We start from the raw sequence: 19,689 nt of genomic DNA, 5'->3' as shown, positions 1-19,689 counted from the left end.
GAGAGGGGAGTGGGTATTTCTGGGCAACCACTAATCTCATTGCTTGTCCCTATGTCAGAAAGATGAGGTAGAAGCAATGGGCAGCCATTTTAGCTGGAGCTTTCAACTAGCTAAGCCATCATACATGTGATTCACATTTGTGGGCCTGGCAGAGCAGAATTTCATGGTGTTTGGGAGTAGGTGATCCTGGCCAAGAGTTCATCCTAGTAGTTAGTTATTGGATAGCACACCTAGCATTTTGGAGGAGTTTGCGGATCAATAGGTAGTTTCTAGTAGGTCGAATTTGGTGGCCATAGCTATTGTGAGGCTCCAAGGTGGTCGAAAAACACAATGCAAAACCATCCAAATTCCCTTCTGGGTTTCTCTGGGTTCTGGATAGGGAGTCCAAGGTTAAAATCATATAAATTTCTGGGTTGCTTTAGTACAATTTCAAGCCATTAGAAATTTAGTAGTGTAGTAGCTTTCTTGTTGGTGCAACAGTTTGGCATTCAACTCACCTCAACCATCTTCCTACCTCGGTTTGGTCCTGAGACAAGGCGAGGTGCACCATTCCACTATCTATTGTATTTGGCTTGCAGAAATATAATAAAATGGCTCAAAAGTTCTTCATTTGGATTTTTTTGTGGGTGCTTGATGGATATTTCTTTTTCTATTTTGTTGAGTAGATTATTTGTCGTTATGGCTTGTATTTCATATTTAGCACCATTACATAATTAGATCAAGGATTGTAAGAAATTAAAATATGTTCAAAATACAAGTTGGGATGACAAAGAGAGTTGTTTGAAGATGGTCACAACATTAAGAAAAAGATGGCCAACATTTTTTTCAACATAAAATATGAGAACACATTTGAAATGTCCTTTATAAACTAATTACTCTAGATTCTTTCCACATGACCATCAAAAAGAGTTTGTTTAGTACTTTGGAGGAGAAAGATCCCCAGATACTCATAGCGATGGGTAATGATGAAAAGTATAGTGCCTCAGGTGTAGGTAGACTTGTTTTTCAAAGGGAGCATGGAGCTCGCATTACCTTGACCAATGTCAAGTATGTACTAGGACTGAAGTGAAATTTGGTGTCGATCGCGATGCTGGAAGGCAGAGGCTATGATGTAGTATTCAGTAAGGGAAAGGTTTTCCTTCGACACATCAACACTATACAGGTGAAACAGATCGGTTAACGGGTCAAGAACCTCTATAATCTTAAGGTTCAAGATGCATGCAAAGCCTTGAGGAGCAAGGCAATTGATGGAAACTTGGTGTTTGAGAGGGAGAGTACATTACCTCTCAACATGCAGTGCCAGAAGAAGTCTCAGATGATTGCAAAGGAGCGACGATTGGTGAAGAAGTTTCAAGAGGTTGTGGAGTAGCCACAACTAGGAAAGCCGAGAGGAGACAAGGTGGAGTAATCCACTCACGCAGAGACCTCCAGTAGGGGGAAATTTTGAGCCAGGTGGGAAGAGGGATCACATGCATCCATACCTCTAGGTAGGAGGTGGTGCAATATGGAGTGTGTTATCGGAAAAATTAGTGTCTATTGAGAGCTGTTAGTCCCACTAAGATGGGTAGCTGTCTTAGAAACAAACAATTTAAAGTTACTTGTGTTTTCCTTTATGAGAGATAGAAGAGAGAGAAGTAGAGAGTACCAACCTCAGTCTTTCGCTTGGCTCCTTACTTGTTCCCTCTCTCCTTTGATAGAGCTTTCGCCACTCCTTTCTCACTTGTCCCACTTCAAAGAACACCTATAGAGACAAAGCAGTGTAATACCATCAAAGCATAGAGATGATGTGTTTTCCACATGAAGGCAGGGTGGTCTGCCTAGTTGACCAGTTTTCATTCCCTGGTTCAAACACAACTATTAGTCAAATTACATCCCTAACTGGTCTTTTTACGCAAGTAATGTCTCGTCAATCTCTAGTCCGTCCACCTGACGAGTGCGAGTGATTCGGTGATTGTGACTGAAACCCAGGGGGTATACACCCTGGTCTACTTCGACACGAAAACTTTAGGTATAGGGTAGGTTTCCGCGGAGGATATATGACTAGTCTGACACACCCATCCATTTAGGAAAATGGTATTAGACTGGAATAAGATTCCCTCATCAAAGTTATGAGAGTGGATGCGTCCCACCATTCACCTTTGTCTATTTCGATGGACAGAGCCAAGGAAGTGTTTTGTCTACAAATGCAGATGGAGCAATCTTGCAAATGCGAGAACTTTCATATGGTAGCCTGGAAACTCTAATTTTCTTTATACCTGGGGGCATGCAAACCTTTTGCATGCAAGTGAAATGTGGCCTTTTGATTTCGTAGTTTGTAGGCTCTCAACCCTTTAACCTCATAGGTGGGTTGTTCCTAGCTTGCTTAATAAAGGCTCTGAAGTAAAGTTTCGAATGGGGCAAGTTCCCTAAAAGATGAACCTATAGATGAGACATCCTTATTATACGACTGGCACGAGCAATTTTACGTGAAGTTCAAGCTCATTAAAAAATAAATCTAGAAATGAGCATATGTTCCACTAGAGTTTAAGATCATTAAAAAATGAACCCACCTTCGGTAAACAACCATTGCGATCACATAATTATCAACTTTTGAACCTTGGTCGTGTTCTTACCATCACCTCCACTCTTTTTTAGCCGATCATATGCCTCCATTTGGTTGTTTACCCCTTTTGAGGAACAACTGCGACGAGTGATTCTATTAGCCACCTTCTCTACACTGCCATCTTTGAAAAGTTCCAAACCTTACCTAGAACCAGCTACTATCCAGAAACATCACTCGTTCCTCAGAAAACGAGTCTCCTTTAAGCTCTTTTCATCTGACTCGTAAAATATGAAAAGATTGCCGAGAAAATGGCCTCTCTAGCTCGTTAAAGTGATTGGAAATGCCATCCCTCCTCTAGATTTTAATATTTTTGGACCTGAGGAATCATTACACAAAAAGATCGAGCACTTGTCTTGTTCGGCTCGTTAAAACTATAAGAAAGTCATCCCTTTAATATTATTTTATACTTTTTTTGACTTAAGGGATTATACTACGAAAAATGAATATTGGAGTTTCCTTTCTATCTCTTTTCAGACTCTCTAAAATTGAAAAGGACCGAGTTATCTTTGTCATTAAACTCGTTAAAACAATAGCGACAAACTTGTCCATGCAGACAAGAGCGAGTTTAACTGTCGCTAGGCTTATTAAAAGATAGCAACAGGTTTTCTCGAAGGGAAAATTATAGAACAAGCATATGTTATCCTCCTTAATCTTGGATCGACTTGCATTTCGTGCAAAGATTGAAAGAGTTTTGAAGACCCCGGATCTAGTTTCATCCATCTGGGCTGCGATATATTCAGGAAAATAAAGACATCAAATGTACATCATAGCTGCACAGATAATCATCCGAGCTAAGAGATTATGGCTCTACCAGAGTCATCAGTCTGCCACACAGACAGTTGTCTATCCTATGTACATGAAAATGAATTTATAAAGCTGAGCATGGGAATGGCCGCGTCAGCTAGATCATGAAAATATTATGAAGATAATGTACTTTATTGTATCTTATTACAAGTCAACTTCTATTTCGAAAAAACCTAGGATCGTCATGATAAAGCATTTCACCCGACATCAGAAGATTTACGACCTCATGCTTTAGGGGGCAACTATGATCAGGTGCTCATGTCCTAAGTGTCGTAAAATGCTCAAAATTTAAAGTGCTTCGAACTGGTTCAAATTTGAATTACTAGAAAGTTCTCATCTTCTCGATTCCGGTGCCGCAAACGGTCCAAAAAACGGTCGCCGTATGAGGAAGTTATGGCAAAAAGAAGAATTTGTCCATAACATTAGAAATCTTATTTTTTCAAAAAAAAATTAAAAAAGGAATATTCCCCCGGGCACGAAATCCGAGGCAACCACCAAACATTAAATGTAACTGCAGTTAATTTGGCGGAATTTTGGCAGGAGCGCCAAATTTGGCAGACCCACCATAATTGGTGGAGCTAACTAAAGTTAGCTGGAGTTTTTCTAGGGGCAAACTGGAGAAACTTTAAATGGCCATAACTTTGGCTAGGAAAGTCGGTTTTGGACGAATTTTTTTTATATTTTTGGTAATTTCGACCTTCTGAAGCCATTGGTGCAGTTCTTACAGCCATCTGAGGTCATTTGCAGAGGTTTTGGAGCCGTGAAATTTCTAGGAGCCACGAGGGCCCAGTTTTGTGAAGACTGTATAGGGTTGCAGGTATCCATTGGAGGTGATCCAATAGTCAATCCTGAAGGATTCAAGTGTTCTGAATCCATTTTTACCATCTATTTCTCCTGTATATGCTTATATTCAGCTGTATTTTCAATTTGAGTATTTAATAAAAACAAGGACAAGCCCGGTTGGGAGCTTTGGACCCAGCAGACGTAGCACTGGAGGGGGTGAACTGCTTTATCAACTTCTTTTGCATTTGTGGTTGATTTATTTTGTAGATCAAATTCGTTTTAATGTGTTAAACAGTAAAATGAAATAACTCTGCTATGCTTAAATGGGTCATGAACAACTGCAAATTTCATGTGTTTTCTTTTCTGCAAGACATGGAAATCTTTTAAACATGTTTAATTCTGAATTGAATACCTTGCAAACAAATTTCAAGTAGTTTCAAATTCAGATCAAGTTGGTATCAGAGCTCAGGGTTTTTGTGCAAAGATCTTCTAACTATCTTGCAAAGTATTGATGCTTACTAGGTTGAAACTAAAAAGAGGGGAAGGACAGTTGACTAGAGAACGACAGAATCCTCAGTCAAGGAAGGCCAGAGAGCCATCACCTCCACCTTCAATTTCACCCTCAAGAGTCTCAGCAGAAGCTTCAAGGATGTATGAACATGAAGGAGAAATTCCTACAGAGACATATCCAAGAGAAGAAGAAAGAGTCTTCAGAAAGGCTTTCTTGGACCTCACTGAAATGGTGAGGATATTGTACCAAGAAAGAAATGAGAAATTGGCTGCAGAAGGGTCCAAACATCCACATGAAGGAGAGGACTCTTCAGGAGGTAAGAAGGATGATGATCATTCCAAGAAAGGACATGGAGGAAATGGTGATCCACCACCCCCATCTTCACCTTCTTCCTCTTCATCCTCGTCTTCTTCTGTTCATCAGCATAGATCCTCTGGAAAAAGTCCTTTTTTGAAGCTTGATGTAAAATTCGAATTACCTATGTTTAATGGTGAAGTGAATGCAGAAAAGCTTGACAACTGGATTAGGCAGTTGGAAGTTTACTTGAGGATCCAAAATATGCATGATGATGCCACAAAGATTCAATTGGCTTCTTTGAGAATGGATGGAGCAGCATTGGTCTGGTGGGAGGCCAAGACTAAAGAGGAGATCAAGAAATTTGGTAAGGTTACCTTAACATGGCCTGAATTTCTGTTAGCCATTAAAAAACAGTTTTATCCTCTTGCTCACATGCAGAAGGCCATTATGAATTGGCAAAATTTCAGACAACTTAAGGGTCAGAGTGTCCAAGACTACACCCAAGAATTCAGGAGAAGAGGTCTCTTGTTAGGGGTAGATTTGCAGACTCAGGAAACCTTGCTGAAATACATTGGTGGCTTGCATAGCTACCTTAGACACACCATCTTGATGTTTAACCCTACTAGCCTGGACGAGGTTTGTGTCCAAGCTACCCATTTAGAGGCAAGGGGAAAAAACACATTTGAAGAGGGTAGAAACAAGCCCCCCAAGGGGAAAAACAAAGAGAAAACCTCCAAGGGAAAGAGCAAAAAGAATGCATCTGTCAAACAGGAGAGTGAAAAAGTGATCTGTAAACACTGTTCTAAACCAGGCCATGAGGAGAAAAACTGTTGGAAATTATATCCTGAAAAAGACCTCAATCTAACAAATCCAAAGGGAAACAGAAAACTGCTGCTACTACATCTACACCACAAGATTTAGGGGAAGATTCAGGTGATGAGACCAAAATTGCAGCCATGGGTTTGAAAAACTTGAAGGGAAAAGAAATTGAAACTCAAGCCAGCACTAGTACCTCAAACTGCCATGTACAAGCTCCTAATGAGGAAGAAAGAATTGAACTGTTTCATGTGAGGGTGATTTCAAAACATACTAAAATTGACACACTTTTTGATAGTGGGTCACAAGCAAACCTTATATCAGAGGACTTGGTCAAGCAGCTTAAACTTGAGACCGTTCCACATCCGAAGCCATATCCACTTGGATGGATTTGCAAGGATGCAAATTTACAAGTTTCAAGAAAGTGCACATTGCGCTTTGCAATTACTGCACATTTTATTAACACAGTTGAACTTGATGTGGTACCTTTTGATATAGCAGGAATTGTTTTGGGAAGTCCTTACTTGTTTGGCAGGAAAGCTATCTTTCATCGCCATGAAAACAAATATCATTTGTTCAAAGATGGCAAGGAGTTCATTGTTAGAGCTCATCGCAAGAAGACAAATATAGCGATGGTGAATGCGGGACAGGTAAAAAGGCTGGTCAATTCAAGTAAGAATTTTGTTCTTCTTATGATTAAGCCCAAGGTTGATGTAAATCATGAGTCATTTGACAATTGTGATCCAAAACTTAAATCAGATCTGTATGATGTAGTTGATGCATATCATGAGATGTTTCAGGAGCCAACAGGTTTGCCTCCTAAGAGGGAGATTCAGCATGAAATCCATTTGCATCCAGATTGTCCTCTTCCAAACATAGGCATGTACCGCATGTCTATTATGGAGAATGCTGAAATAAAGAAGCAAATCAAGGACTTGTTGGACAAGGGTTTCATAAGGCCAAGTACTTCGCCATGTGGGTCACCGATTGTATTGATTCTAAAGAAAGATGGCACTTGGCGTATGTGTGTTGATTTCAGGGCCTTGAACAAGATAATGGTAAAGAATCGTTACCTACTTCCAAGGATAGATGATTTGCTAGACCAGCTGAAAGATGCTCGATATTTCACTAAGCTAGACTTGCGCAGTGGATATCATCAAGTAAGAATTGAAGAAAGTGACATTTGGAAGACAGCTTTTAAAACCAAACAAGGACTCTTTGAGTGGCTTGTGATGACGTTTGGTTTGTGCAATGCACCTGCAACTTTCATGCGGATAATGGATGATGTCTTGCGTCCTTTTCTTGATGATTTCATTATTGTCTACTTAGATGACATCTTAATTTTCAGCAACTCTAGAGAAGATCATGTCATGCATGTTAGAAAAGTACTTGATGTTTTGAAGAAGAATCAGTTATTTCTTAAAATGTCAAAGTGTGAATTTGGAAAGACTTCTTTCGTTTATTTGGGACACATAGTAGGAGGAGGTGCTTTGAGAATTGATCCTGCTAAGATTGAGGCTATTGTGAAGTGGCCTACTCCCAAATCCATAACAAAGGTAAGAAGTTTTTTGGGTGCAGCTCAATATTGGAGGAAGTTTATCTCTAACTTCTCTTCTATAGCAGCTCCTATGCATGCAGTGACAAGTGTGAAGCATGCTTTCCAATGGGGAGGCAAGCAGCAAAAAGCTTTCGAATCTTTGAAAGAGAAGATTAGTTCAGCTCCAGTCCTTGCATTACTGGATTTGAGACAGCCATTTGAGATACAAACTGATGCTAGTGATTATGCTATGGGTGCAGTTCTTCTACAACATGGTAAGCCTATTGCTTTTCATTCTGAAACTTTTAATGGTGCTGTTGTAAATTATCCTACATATGATAAGGAGTTGTATGCATTGGTACAAAGCGTCAAAAAGTGGAAACACTACTTGATTGGCAAAGAAACTGTTATACATACCGACCATCAGCCCTTACAGTACTTGCAATCACAAAGCAAGTTACAACAGTCACGACACTTCAGATGGATGGGCTTCTTGCAATAGTTCCATTTGGTAATAAGGTATAAGAAAGGTACTTTGAATAAGGTTGTTGATATGCTTTCAAGGCCTATTATTGGTGCTATTAATTTACTTAAGAATTATTCCATTGTACATGATAGTTACATAGAACAATATGCATCTGATGATGACTTTAAAGATGTGTATGCTAACTTGAGTAAAGGAAATCATGTAGAGGAAAATGACTATCACATGCATAACAATTTGCTGTTTCATTTGGGCAAGTTGTGTATACCACAGGGGGAGAGGATAAATGTCATAAGAGAAGCTCATTCTTCTCTTATTGTTGGCCATTTTGGTGTGAGCAAAACAGTTGCACATCTATAGAGGTATTGCTATTAGCCTCGCATGGAAGATTATGTTTCAAGGTTCATAAGAGGTTGTTCATTATGTGCTACAAGCAAGCCTAGCAACAGGAAGCTTGGTTTGTATACTCCTTTGCTGATACCTTCTAGACCATGGGAGAGCATCTCTATGGATTTTGTAGGAGGTTTGCCAAAATCTCGAAAGCAGCATGATTATTTATATGTAGTAGTTGATCGTTTTAGCAAAATGTGTATACTTATGCCTTGTAAGAAAACTATAACTGCTGAACAAACTGCTGAATTATTTTTTCATCATGTATGGATTCACTTTGGTTTGCCTACTTCCATTATTAGTGACAGGGATTCCAGATTTGTGGGGAATTTTTGGTCCAACCTATGGGAGATGATGGACACAAAGTTGAAGAAAAGTACTGCTTTCCATCCGCAAACAGATGGACAAACCGAAGTTGTGAACAGAACCATTGTGCACCTCTTGAGAGGTTATTGCAGCAAGCATTCCAGGCTTTGGGATGAACATTTTCACTACATACAACATGCTTACAATCATGCCAAGCACTCTTCCACAAACACCTCACCATTTGAAGCTTGTTTTGGTTACTTGCCAAAATCACCTCTTGATTTCATTCTTGAGAAAGATGTTGCCATTGAGGGACATAGTGACATTGACAAAGCTCGTTCATTCATTGAAAGAATTTAGCAAATACATCAACAAATTCAAGAACAGCTTGAGAAGAGTCAAGGGAAGTACAAGGAAAGACACGACAAGCATAGAGTCGATCACAAGTTTCAAGAAGGAGATGAGGTATGGCTGTACATTAGTAAGGAAAGGATGCAAGGAGAAGGTAAAAAGCTGAAGCCTATTCATTATGGTCCATTCAAAATCCTCAAGAAGGTTGGAAATAATTCTTTTCAATTAGATTTGCCTTCCTACATGCAAATGTATTATGTTGTCATTGTGGAGAACTTACATTTATATGAACCTCCTTTGATTGCTGATCATGAAAATGTTGTTCAGCTGCCATCTATAGAAGATTTCTCGCCAGAATTCTTAGATGAGCTGAAAGAAGATACAATCCTTGACAGAAGGACACACACTTCAAGGACGGGCAGTGTAGATTATGTTCGGGTTGGTTTCAAAGGAAGCAAACCGAACAATGCAAAGTGGATGGAGGTGGACAGAGTGAGGGAGCTGTACCCTCACCTCTTTAACAGGTAGTTGAAGGCTTTTGGGGTCCAAAAGCTTCCCAATGGGGAGGCGTGATCAGGTGCTCATGTCCTAAGTGTCGTAAAATGCTCAAAATTTAAAGTGCTTAGAACTCGTTCAAAGTTAAATGACTAGAAATTGCTTGGCTTTCCGATTCTGGTGCCACAAACGGTTCGAAAAACGGTCGTCGTATGAGGAAGTTATGGAAAAAAGAAGAATTTGTCCATAACATTAGAAATTTTAATTTTTCAAAAAAAAATTAAAAAAGGAATATCCCGTCGGGCACGAAATCCGAGGAAACCACCAAAAATTAAATGTAACTGCAGTTAAGTTGGCGGAATTTTGGCAGGAGCGCCAAATTTGGCGGACCCTCCATAATTGGCGGAGCTAACTAAAGTTAGCTGGAGTTTTTCTAGGGGCAAACTGGAGAAACTTTAAATGGCCATAACTTTGGCTAGGAAAGTCGGTTTTGGACGATTTTTTTTTTTTTTTTGGTATTTTCGACCTTCTGAAGCCATTGGTGCAGGTCTTACAACCATCTGAGGTCATTTGCAGGGGTTTTGGAGCCGTGAAAGTTCTAGGAGCCACGAGGGCCCAGTTTTGTGAAGACTGTATAGGGTTGCAGGTATCCATTGGAGGTGATCCAATAGTCAATCCTGAAGGATTCAAGTGTTTTGAATCCATTTTTACCATCTATTTCTCCTATAGATGCTTCTATTCAGCTTTATTTTAAATTTGAGCATTTAATAAAAACAAGGACAAGCCCGGTTGGGAGCTTTGGACCCAGCAGACGTAGCCCTGGAGGGGGTGAATTGCTTTATCAACTTCTTTTGCATTTGTGGTTGATTTATTTTGCAGATCAAATTCGTTTTAATGTGTTAAATAGTAAAAAGAAATAACTCTGCTATGCTTAAATGGGTCATGAACAACTGCAAATTTCATGTGTTTTCTTTCTGCAAGACATGGAAATCTTTTAAACATGTTTAATTCTGAATTGAATACCTTGCAAACAAATTTCAAGTAGTTTCAAATTCAGATCAAAATGTTATAGACATATTTGGGTATTGCAACCCCAATCTCATATGTCCATAAAACAAGGGCTTCTAAGTCCCTAAAAGTGTTTTTTAATACCTTAAAGGAACAAGGTCAGCTGATTACATCATCTCCCAGAAGTTCTCCTTGAAAAACTACTCAGAACTGGTCAAAATTGGACCATACAAACTGCTCAGTGCTAAGGGTGCGATGCATCTCACCTGCTACATGCAAAAAGTGTGATGCATACTGGAAATCTCTTCTATAGGGTGAGATGAGAAAGAGCAGACAAATGGCAGAGGTTATTGGCTAGGTGGAAACCCAGAGAATCTTCTAGAAACTGTCCATTTGACACTTGCCTCTGTGAATTTGCCCAGGGATGAGTAAGAGATCATGAAATCTCCAAGTGGAACTAAGAACTATCAGAAAAACGACACTAATCAAAATTCCAGAATCAGACTCACCCACTTGTAAATATTTATATATGGATCCCTCATCCTAGAGATCCAAAGGCTGGAATTTTGTATTTTGTAAGGAAGTGTTGTTGGTTTCTCTATGAAACATTGTATTGTTGCGTGATCTAAGCTTTTCATGAGGTGAAGAGGGCTTTCATGCTGGGAGGATGGCGCTGGATCAGACAGCTTGGTTGTAATCCTCTCTTCTACTACTTCTACCAATAAAGGTATTTGGGATTTCCTCCATATACTTGTATATCTCTGAATCTTGTATTTGTTTATGCATGTATATGGTTAATGTATATATGATCCTACATTGTTTATGGTTATAGATCTCTATGTTTTGATGGTATTACGTTGCTTTGACTCTACTGGTGTTCTTTGAAGCGGGACAAGTTAGAAAGGAGTGGCGAAAGCTCTATCAAAGGATAGAAGAAATAAGTAAGGAGCCAAGTGATCCAGGTGGATCTTGGTGGCAACCTGCCAAGTCCACTTGGACCCCCACCATTGTTCTCTTAGAATTTTCAGTTTCCTTAATTGTAGCACAACTTACTATTTTTAGCAGTTTTTCGGGTCCTGAACTTCCGGAGCCATTTTGAGGCCCTAAACGATGTTTTTTGGGAAATCTGGGGCAACATGGGGCCATGGACCAATGTTGCTTCCCAAAGTGGTAGTGCTCGGGTAGATCTTTCTAACGAGCTATTGTACGCATCAAACGGAGATTGTATGCCAAAGTTACGACCCTGGGAAGTTGATGTACCAATTTACCCAAACGAGGCCCATAGTTTGGCATTTCATCTTCTAGGGTTAGGTTTTGGAATGTTAAGGGTTTTCCATTGTTTCTCAACAATAAATAGGCCTTTGAGCCTCATTGTAAGACAGTTCAGAGGCATGTAGCCACCACATCTCTTCTCAGAGATAAGCTACCATCGCCCTAGCTAGTTTATTTCCATTACTTTTTGTAAGCATATTTCAGTAATTTACATTAATGAAGTGAAGTATTATTTCCATTGCATATCTATGTTGATGGTTATCTCTGTGTTTTATTGCGTTCTTTCTTAAATCCGGATCAGTGGTATCAGAGCGGTATGCTTTTTCTCTATTTTTCTTTGCATGTCCCCAACGAGGTCGGAATATAAGGAGTTAGGGCTTGAACTTGTCAAACCCTTTCAAGACCAGCCTCTCAAATCTCGACGGCCTCCCATGGTGGATGAGAAGAAAGACGAGGGGGCAGGAGATCCTATCAAAATCTTCCTCGAAGAAGCCCTCGAGTGACAACGGAATGCGATGATGGACAACTTTGCCCAGATCCTTCAGCGACTACCCAGAAGCGACGCATCGGGTTCCAGCAGCTACTCTGGAAACGCCACGCCCTTTAAGGTACAAGTTAATTTTGAAATTCCCATATTTGAGGGTCAGATAGACGCAGATGCCGTAGATAAATGGTTAAATCTGCTGGAAGGTTATTTTTCTGTTCATGAATTTTCAACTCGGGAAAAGATTGTTTTCGCTCTTCTCAAAGAAGCCCCCCACGTCAAGGACTGGTGGGAAACCTAATGCGAGCAGAAGGATGAAAATACTGGCTCACTATTTTCAGTCACACCCACCTGGAATTCATTTTGGGATGCCATCAAGGAGCAGTACTACCCTGTCGGAAGCTATGAGGATGAATACATAAAATGGACCACGCTGCGGCAGGGAAGGGACCAAGACGTGTCGGAGTTCACCAATATTTTCCATACCCTTCGCACAAAGTTGGGCATCAAGGATACGGAGCAGCATTTGATACTCAAATACCGTGACTGCCTACGCAAGTACATCTAGGAAGAAATACAATTCCTGAACATCTCCTCGCTCGGCACAGTGTACCGATATTCCGTCAAGGTCGAGCAGAAGTTTAAACAAAAGAAGCGAGACTTTGGATCTGCGAATTTGAAGCAAGGGAAAGGTGCCCCTAAAACACAGAACAAAGGACAAAGCCAAGGCAGGGCAGCCCAAGATAACCCGCCAAAGCTGCAGGCAAAGAACAGCGCCGCGAAGACGAAAAAGGACACGGGAAAATGGTGTGAGTTCCATAAGAGCTCCACTCACAACACCAGTGAGTGTTGGGCCAAGCAGTCACTGGTGGCTGAGCTGAAGGTTCCAGAATTAGATGCATGTTCTGACTCTGAGTCAGAACCCGACAAGGGGAATGAAAAAGGGAATCAGATCATTGACGCAGATCCCAACGCCATTGTTGCTACCGCCAAGATCCAGAAAAATGAACCCGAAGATCTAGAGGAGGAGGAGCGTCTCTTCCACTCCCAGATGTGGGTAAAGGGCTCCCCACTACAGTTCATTGTCGATAGCGGGAGCCAAAAGAACCTCATTTCGGCAGAGGTTGTGAAGCGGTTGGGCTTACCGACCACAGCACATCCACAACCATACACCATCGGGTGGCTTCACCAGCTACCCATCTTAGTGGGACTAGCAGCTCTGAATGGACACTAGTTTTCTCGATAACAGAGTGATCATCCCAAGAAGGCTGGAATAGGGGCAGGATCCTCGAGGTATCCAACCTCTTTGATTCAACTTTGCTATAAGAGCCACAATGAAGAGTAGCAGGACTATCTGAGCGGGTAGAGATAGATGTGGATGGAGCAGCAAAGAGAGCTACAGAGTAGGAGTCCCAGGACTGTGTAGAGCTAGGAGGTTGCAGTAAGGCAACAGGAATAGGAGTGTTGCACCAGTGTACGATGGCACAGAGAGGTGTGAAACGGTGTGAGATGAATGGAGTGTTGCAATAGCTCAGAGGTTAGAGAAGGTGCACTTGTCAACAACAGGTATAGTTTCAGCTTCAGAGCATGTTTCTAGCCCAACAGAGAGGTCAGTTGGGAGTTTTTTTTATTTCTAGAGTTGTTGGAGCAACCACACTTGGTAGAAGTGTTGCATGTAGAACATTCCAAAGGTACAGGATCGAGTTCGACTTGAAGCCTTTCTTGTTGAGAGGAAGTGTTGAAAATGGCAACAAGAAATGCTAAAAATAGAAGTGTAAAAATAACACTGTTATAAATAGCAACTTGGGTACGAGTGATGGATTGAGCAACACGGAATGACAAATGGAAGTGCTAAAAATAGAATTCTATTTTTAGCAGTTTAAGATGGATTCGAATTCTAGTCAGTCCCTGGACTAAAATCGGAAGTAAAATTCAAATTTGAACTTAACGGCTATTCAAAAATAAATTAATTAATTCACCATAACTTAATTAGTTGTGAAAAATAAAGCATGAAATTCATGTAAGGAAATGCAACAATTTCTCTATTAATTTAGGGATTTATCCATGAGTTAAAGAGATAAGGATGACTTCTGATTTGAGTTGTAATTAGTTGGCTCAGTTAACTGAGTCAAGTCTAGTTAGATTGATTTAAACAGTTTGTTTAAATTAATGTGAGTTCAGTTAGTTAATGCACGCTTGCATATAATTGCTGCACTTCATAAAACTAAATATTCTCTAATGAATAACTCATGCATGTGAGTTCAGAAAGAGACCGAGTTGACATCAGAGGAGGGACAATGTACTATCAGTTCGATGAATTTTTCTCCTATAAAGGAAACTCATCCAGGGAGAAGGATTTATCTCCTTCAGGATTGCAGAGTTAGATCAGAAGTTAGTGAGCATGTGAAGAAGTCAATTCACATAAGTGGTTGCACTGGACCCCAAGGAAAATTTCACAAAGAAATAGGAGGCTTGGAGAGCGGAGGAGAAGGTTTGAGAGAGTTCTTTGACTATCTATGAACAACAGAGGGATTGCAGAGAGAGCAGGATAACTTGAGAGCTAATTCTTTTTGTAATCTAGACTATATTTCCACTTGTATAATAATACAGAGTTGGGGTTTTAGGCTGAGGCTTTCCTCATGATATTTCTTCTGTGTTATGTGTGATTTCTTTTCATTCTCAGTTATATATGTTCTCATTGATCATGCTCAAATTGATCAAGCTTTCGCAAAAGGGTTGTAGAAGTAGATCAAGTGTTTTGCTTTAGTATATTGCATTATCACGTGATCTACAGTGGGAATTTCTACATTTGGCACATGTGGCTTCCAACATTTCATGATATATGGGGCCTATATGTTGGTTTCATGCAAGGATTAGGGAGAAGGAATAGACAGATTCCAGCAATTGTTAGAGCTATGTGGCAGGAGCTTGCTATGGGATCCATGGATTGAGTTGATTGATAGGACACTCCATTCTATGATGAGTAGGTTCATGAGGGGAAGTGATGTAGTTCACCTTGGGTGTGACACATGGGAGATTGATGAAAACTCCATTTTATGGTGAGGTAGATTTATCCTGTTTCTACTCACGATTGAGATTGACAGTGGATGGATAGACATTGAAATCATGGAGATTCCTAGGCACTATAAGCTTGTCCTTACCAAATATCCCACCCTCAGGTTTTTGGAAGGGAGGATACACTCTAAGCATGATAGGAGGTTTGTCATACTCACGGTGGCTTAGCATGAGCATGGTGGCACCCTTTTAAGACTAGCATGGGATCAGGTTACAACAAGATTTGGGAGTTCATCTACACTAAAGGGTGAGATGCTTTCTAGAGGGGGAGATCACTAGTATGGCAAGATGCTTAACAAGGAGGAGTGGTTCGGTGGCGCATTTGAGACCCATGGCATTGGCTAGGAAAATAAATTTTTGGCTAGGAGGATGTAATGTTCCCAATTTTTGTGAGCGCAAAATTCACTAAGGAGTTTTGCCATTTTTTGGTGATATTAAATAAAAAGGAGAAAAAATTATTTTGTGGGAGAAGAGTGGAAATTATTATTTTAATGAAGAATTGGGGCAAAGTAATATTTTATTAGTGGAAGGTGGGAACCACCATGGGAGAGGACTAGCAATTATAAATAGAACTTAGAGGCCTCTATTTGGTATCTTTGACATTTGCAAACAAACACTCATTTGTACACTTTGTTGTTTAGAAATTCTACATGTTGTTTAGCCACTATTCTCTCATGGTGCAGATTCAACCTCTACTTCTTGGGACCATGTTTCCCTCCATACCTAGGGAGGTTGTCCTACAAGAGTTTCCAGGAGTTTCATGGCATCAACACACGTAACTAACTAGCTTAGAGAGGGGAGTGGGTATTTCTGGGCAGCCACTAATCTCATTGCTTGTCCCTAGGTCAAAAAGATGAGGTAGAAGCATTGGGCAACCATTTTAGCTGGAGCTTTCAACTAGCTAAGCCATCATACCATCAATTCACATTTGTGGGCCCCACAGAGGCCACTCAACAGAAATTCATGGTGTTTGGGAGTAGGTGATCCTAGCCAAGAGTTCATCCTAGAAGTTAGTTGTTGGATAGCACACCCAGCATTTTGGAGGAGTTTGTGGATTAGCAATCAGTTTCCAGTAGGTCGAATTTGGTGGCCATAGCTATTGTGAGGCTACAAGGGGGTCGAAAAACACAATTCAAACCCATCCAAATTCCCTTCTGGGTTTTTTTGGGTTTTGGACAGGGAGTCCAAGGTTAAAAACATATAAATTTCTAGGCTGCTTTAGTGCAATTTCCTGCCATTAGAAGTTCAATAGTGTAGTGGTTTTCTTGTTGGTGCAACAGTTTGGCATTCAACTCACCTCAACCATCTTCCTACCTTGGTTTGGTCGTGAGACAAGCAGAGGCGCACCATTCCACTATCTATTGTATTTGGCTTGCAGAAATATAATAAAAAGGCTCAAAAGTTCTTCATTTGGATTTTTTTTGTGAGTGCTTGATGGATATTTCTTTTTGTATTTTTTTGAGTAGATTATTTGTTGTTATGGCTTGTATTTCATATTTAGCACCATTACAAAATTAGCTAAAAGATTGTAAGAAATTAAAAGATGTTCAAAATACAAGTTGGGATGACAAAGAGAGTTGTTTGAAGATGGTCATGACATTAAGAAAAAGATGGCCAACATTTTTTTCAACATAAAAGATGAGAACACATTTGAAATGTCCTTCATTAACTAATTACTCTAGATTGATAGCTAAGAAAGCCTCCACATTAAGGTGGTAGAAAGTAAAACTAACTTTGTTGCTAAGTTCAAGCGTCCAATAATTCTTCATTTTAAAATTATATTAGGATATCAATTAGTAATGTGGTCATACTTAATGCTAAATATAATTCCACTATTGAAGATTGTTCCATCATGTTACATGATTTAGGATACCGCATAGGTGACATTGGTGTTAAAGAGGAAACTAGCAAAAAAGTATTAATTAATGATGATATGGATAAATTCATATCTAATGTGAAAAATTTAGACAAGCCTAAACCACAATCCATGAAGCAACTACAGTATTCATATGGTAAATTCCATGTAAGTGAATATATAAGATACTTATTTTTTTCAATATATATTTAAATACAATTATAAATAAATGAGCATAAGGTCATAAAAATTATATTAAATAAAATTTATAATTATCAATACAATTTGTTAGCCACAAAAATTTTCAGCAATAAATTGTTAATAACTAAAAATGAATCTGAATATGAAAATATACAATAAAGAGGAATATGTGAGAGACTTTAATGATAATTTTTTAGGTTATTTATTTAATTAATTAATTAATTAACTTATTCCAAGTATGGCAATCAGACCATTAAAAACATTAAAACTGAGTAACCAGGCAGGTAGTTTGCTAATACGGAAATCAGAAGTACAGTGTACAGGCATCCAACTCAAATATGAGTGTGATGCACATCAATCTTACGTAGGCTGATGTGGCCATAATAACATAACCATCCCTGGCCGTGTCTATTCAGCTATTGAATAGACTATTTTGCTCCAACTAATTATATATGAACACATAGTCAGTCTTAGATAAACAGATAATCTTCGACTGCATTTATTCTTTCCCATACCTGCCAGACAATAGCGATGTAATTAACCAAAACAAATGAAATTCATGACGTCTTTCTGCACATAAAACGAAAAGACAACCATGTGATATTCATGACGTCTTTCTGCATATGAAAAGAAAAGACAATCATGACGTCTTTTAATATTTATACATATACTGCGCTGAAGTAAATTTTACTGAGGAAAACAAAAGCCACTTAGAATAAGTTGCCATTACCTGGTGCTGTAAGTTGTTCTACTAGAAGTTGACGTTGTTGTTGCTGCCACCGTTGCCGGTGTTCTTGCTGTTCACAGTGTTGTTGTTGCCGCTGTTGATTTTGCCGCTGTTGTTGGTGTTGTTTTTGCCGCTGTCGGTGTTGTTGCCGCTGTTGCCGCTGTCGTTGCCATTGTTGCCGCTGTTCCCGCTGCTGTTGAGAATTTTGCCTTGGTCGCTGACGGTATTGCCGGTGTTGTTGTTGTCTTTGATGGTGTTGCCGGTGTTGTTGCTACCAACGTTGTTCATGGTGTTGTTGTCGCCGTCGATATTGGTGCCGGGGCGGATGACGGACACTGGATGGTATGACTATGTTGAAACTGAACGGCAACAAGACTCCCACTTCTGCAAAAAAAAAAAAAAAAGCCTTCAGTTCAACTCAATCTGCTAAAGTTACTGTGAATCAATACATAAGTGGACTTTCATAAGCTACTGTGCATCGAGACATAACATGAGCAAGTCATGGATAACTGTGCATCAATGAGTAACATAGCATATCATCGATAACTGTAACAACTATACCTATCACTTGACTAGAGGCCAAAGTCGGTAAGCAAGAGGTGAGAAATACAATGGCATGGCCTGCCTTATATAGAAGCAGGCGAACTCCAAACTCGGATTTGAAAACTATCTAGACTCCCAACCAGGGTCAAATTGTGAAGTTTTTAGTGCATCTACAATGACATGGTCAATCATGCAAAGTCTAGCGTCACCAGGATGAGATAGGTCGATCGATATGGTGGACGCCGTATTGACAGATGTGACTGCTGCAATTTATTTGCGCAATTAGGCGGACGAGTTATCGTTTTCACGTGCCCTATTTACTGATGTGACGAGTCTCATAATTGGGCATGCGAGTTATTCTTTTTTAGCAAAAGAAAACAAAACCTTTACCTTATCTACATAGCTAACGAATCTGATTTGTTACGCTAGTTTTTTTTTTCAGCCAAAGAAAACGTAATCTCTCTCATATTTATATATGTAAGTAATATTTGGGTATCGACATGGTCAATCATGCAAAGTCTAGCGTCACCAGGATGACATAGATAGATGATCGATATGGTGGACGCCGTATTCACAGATGTGACTGTTGGGATTTATTCGCGGAATTGAGCAGACGAATTATCATTTCCACCACGAAAGAAAAAATTCTTTGCCCTTTTTACAGATGTAACGATTCTTTGCCCTATTTACTGATGTAACGAGTGTCACAATTGAGCATGCGAGTTATTCTCTTTCAGCAGAAGAAAACAAAATTTTTACCTTATCTCCATATGTAACGGGATGCTACTTATTCTCTTTTAGCAAAAGAAAACAGAATCTTTACTCTATTTATATATACAAATATTACTATCACATTAATAAATCTGGTTCATATATTAGAATACTCACTTGAACAATTAAAATATTATTTGTAGTGTTTTAGATATATTTAACAAAATTGATATTTGGGGATAGACATATATCAACCATATGTACAACCAAAATATTATTGGTAGTCTTATAGATATATCTATCAAAATTAATGTTTGGGCATTTTGGAACATAAAATCAAAATCTTTCCCCTATCTACAAATGTATACATCTACAGTGGTGCAATTAGGTAGACTCCTCCAAAATGTTTCACTTTTATCACGAGGGTCTTCTCTTGT

The 19,689-nt window shown here is 39.5% G+C and overlaps 2 long non-coding RNA genes across 2 annotated transcripts in view; one reads left to right on the top strand and one right to left on the bottom strand.

Annotated features, from left to right (window-relative positions):
- LOC149185751 (uncharacterized) overlaps positions 1-19,689 on the top strand; it is a 238,555-nt gene that overhangs the window by 185,016 nt on the left and 33,850 nt on the right. The window lies entirely within an intron of this gene.
- On the bottom strand, positions 17,525-18,674 carry LOC149185752 (uncharacterized). Its single transcript, XR_016256073.1, has 3 exons — positions 18,560-18,674; positions 18,002-18,382; positions 17,525-17,786 (listed from the first exon to the last, which is right to left on the bottom strand). It is a non-coding gene; the product is annotated as an uncharacterized LOC149185752 (long non-coding RNA).

The sequence above is a fragment of the Pinus tabuliformis genome, chromosome 3_1 (genome assembly GCF_031772625.1).
Source record: "Pinus tabuliformis cultivar Carrire ecotype Pingquan chromosome 3_1, CPIR1, whole genome shotgun sequence".
NCBI classification, from domain to species: Eukaryota; Viridiplantae; Streptophyta; class Pinopsida; order Pinales; family Pinaceae; genus Pinus; species Pinus tabuliformis.
The sequence above is the reverse complement of the archived record's forward strand: the minus strand, read 5'-3'. Positions and strand labels throughout refer to the sequence as shown.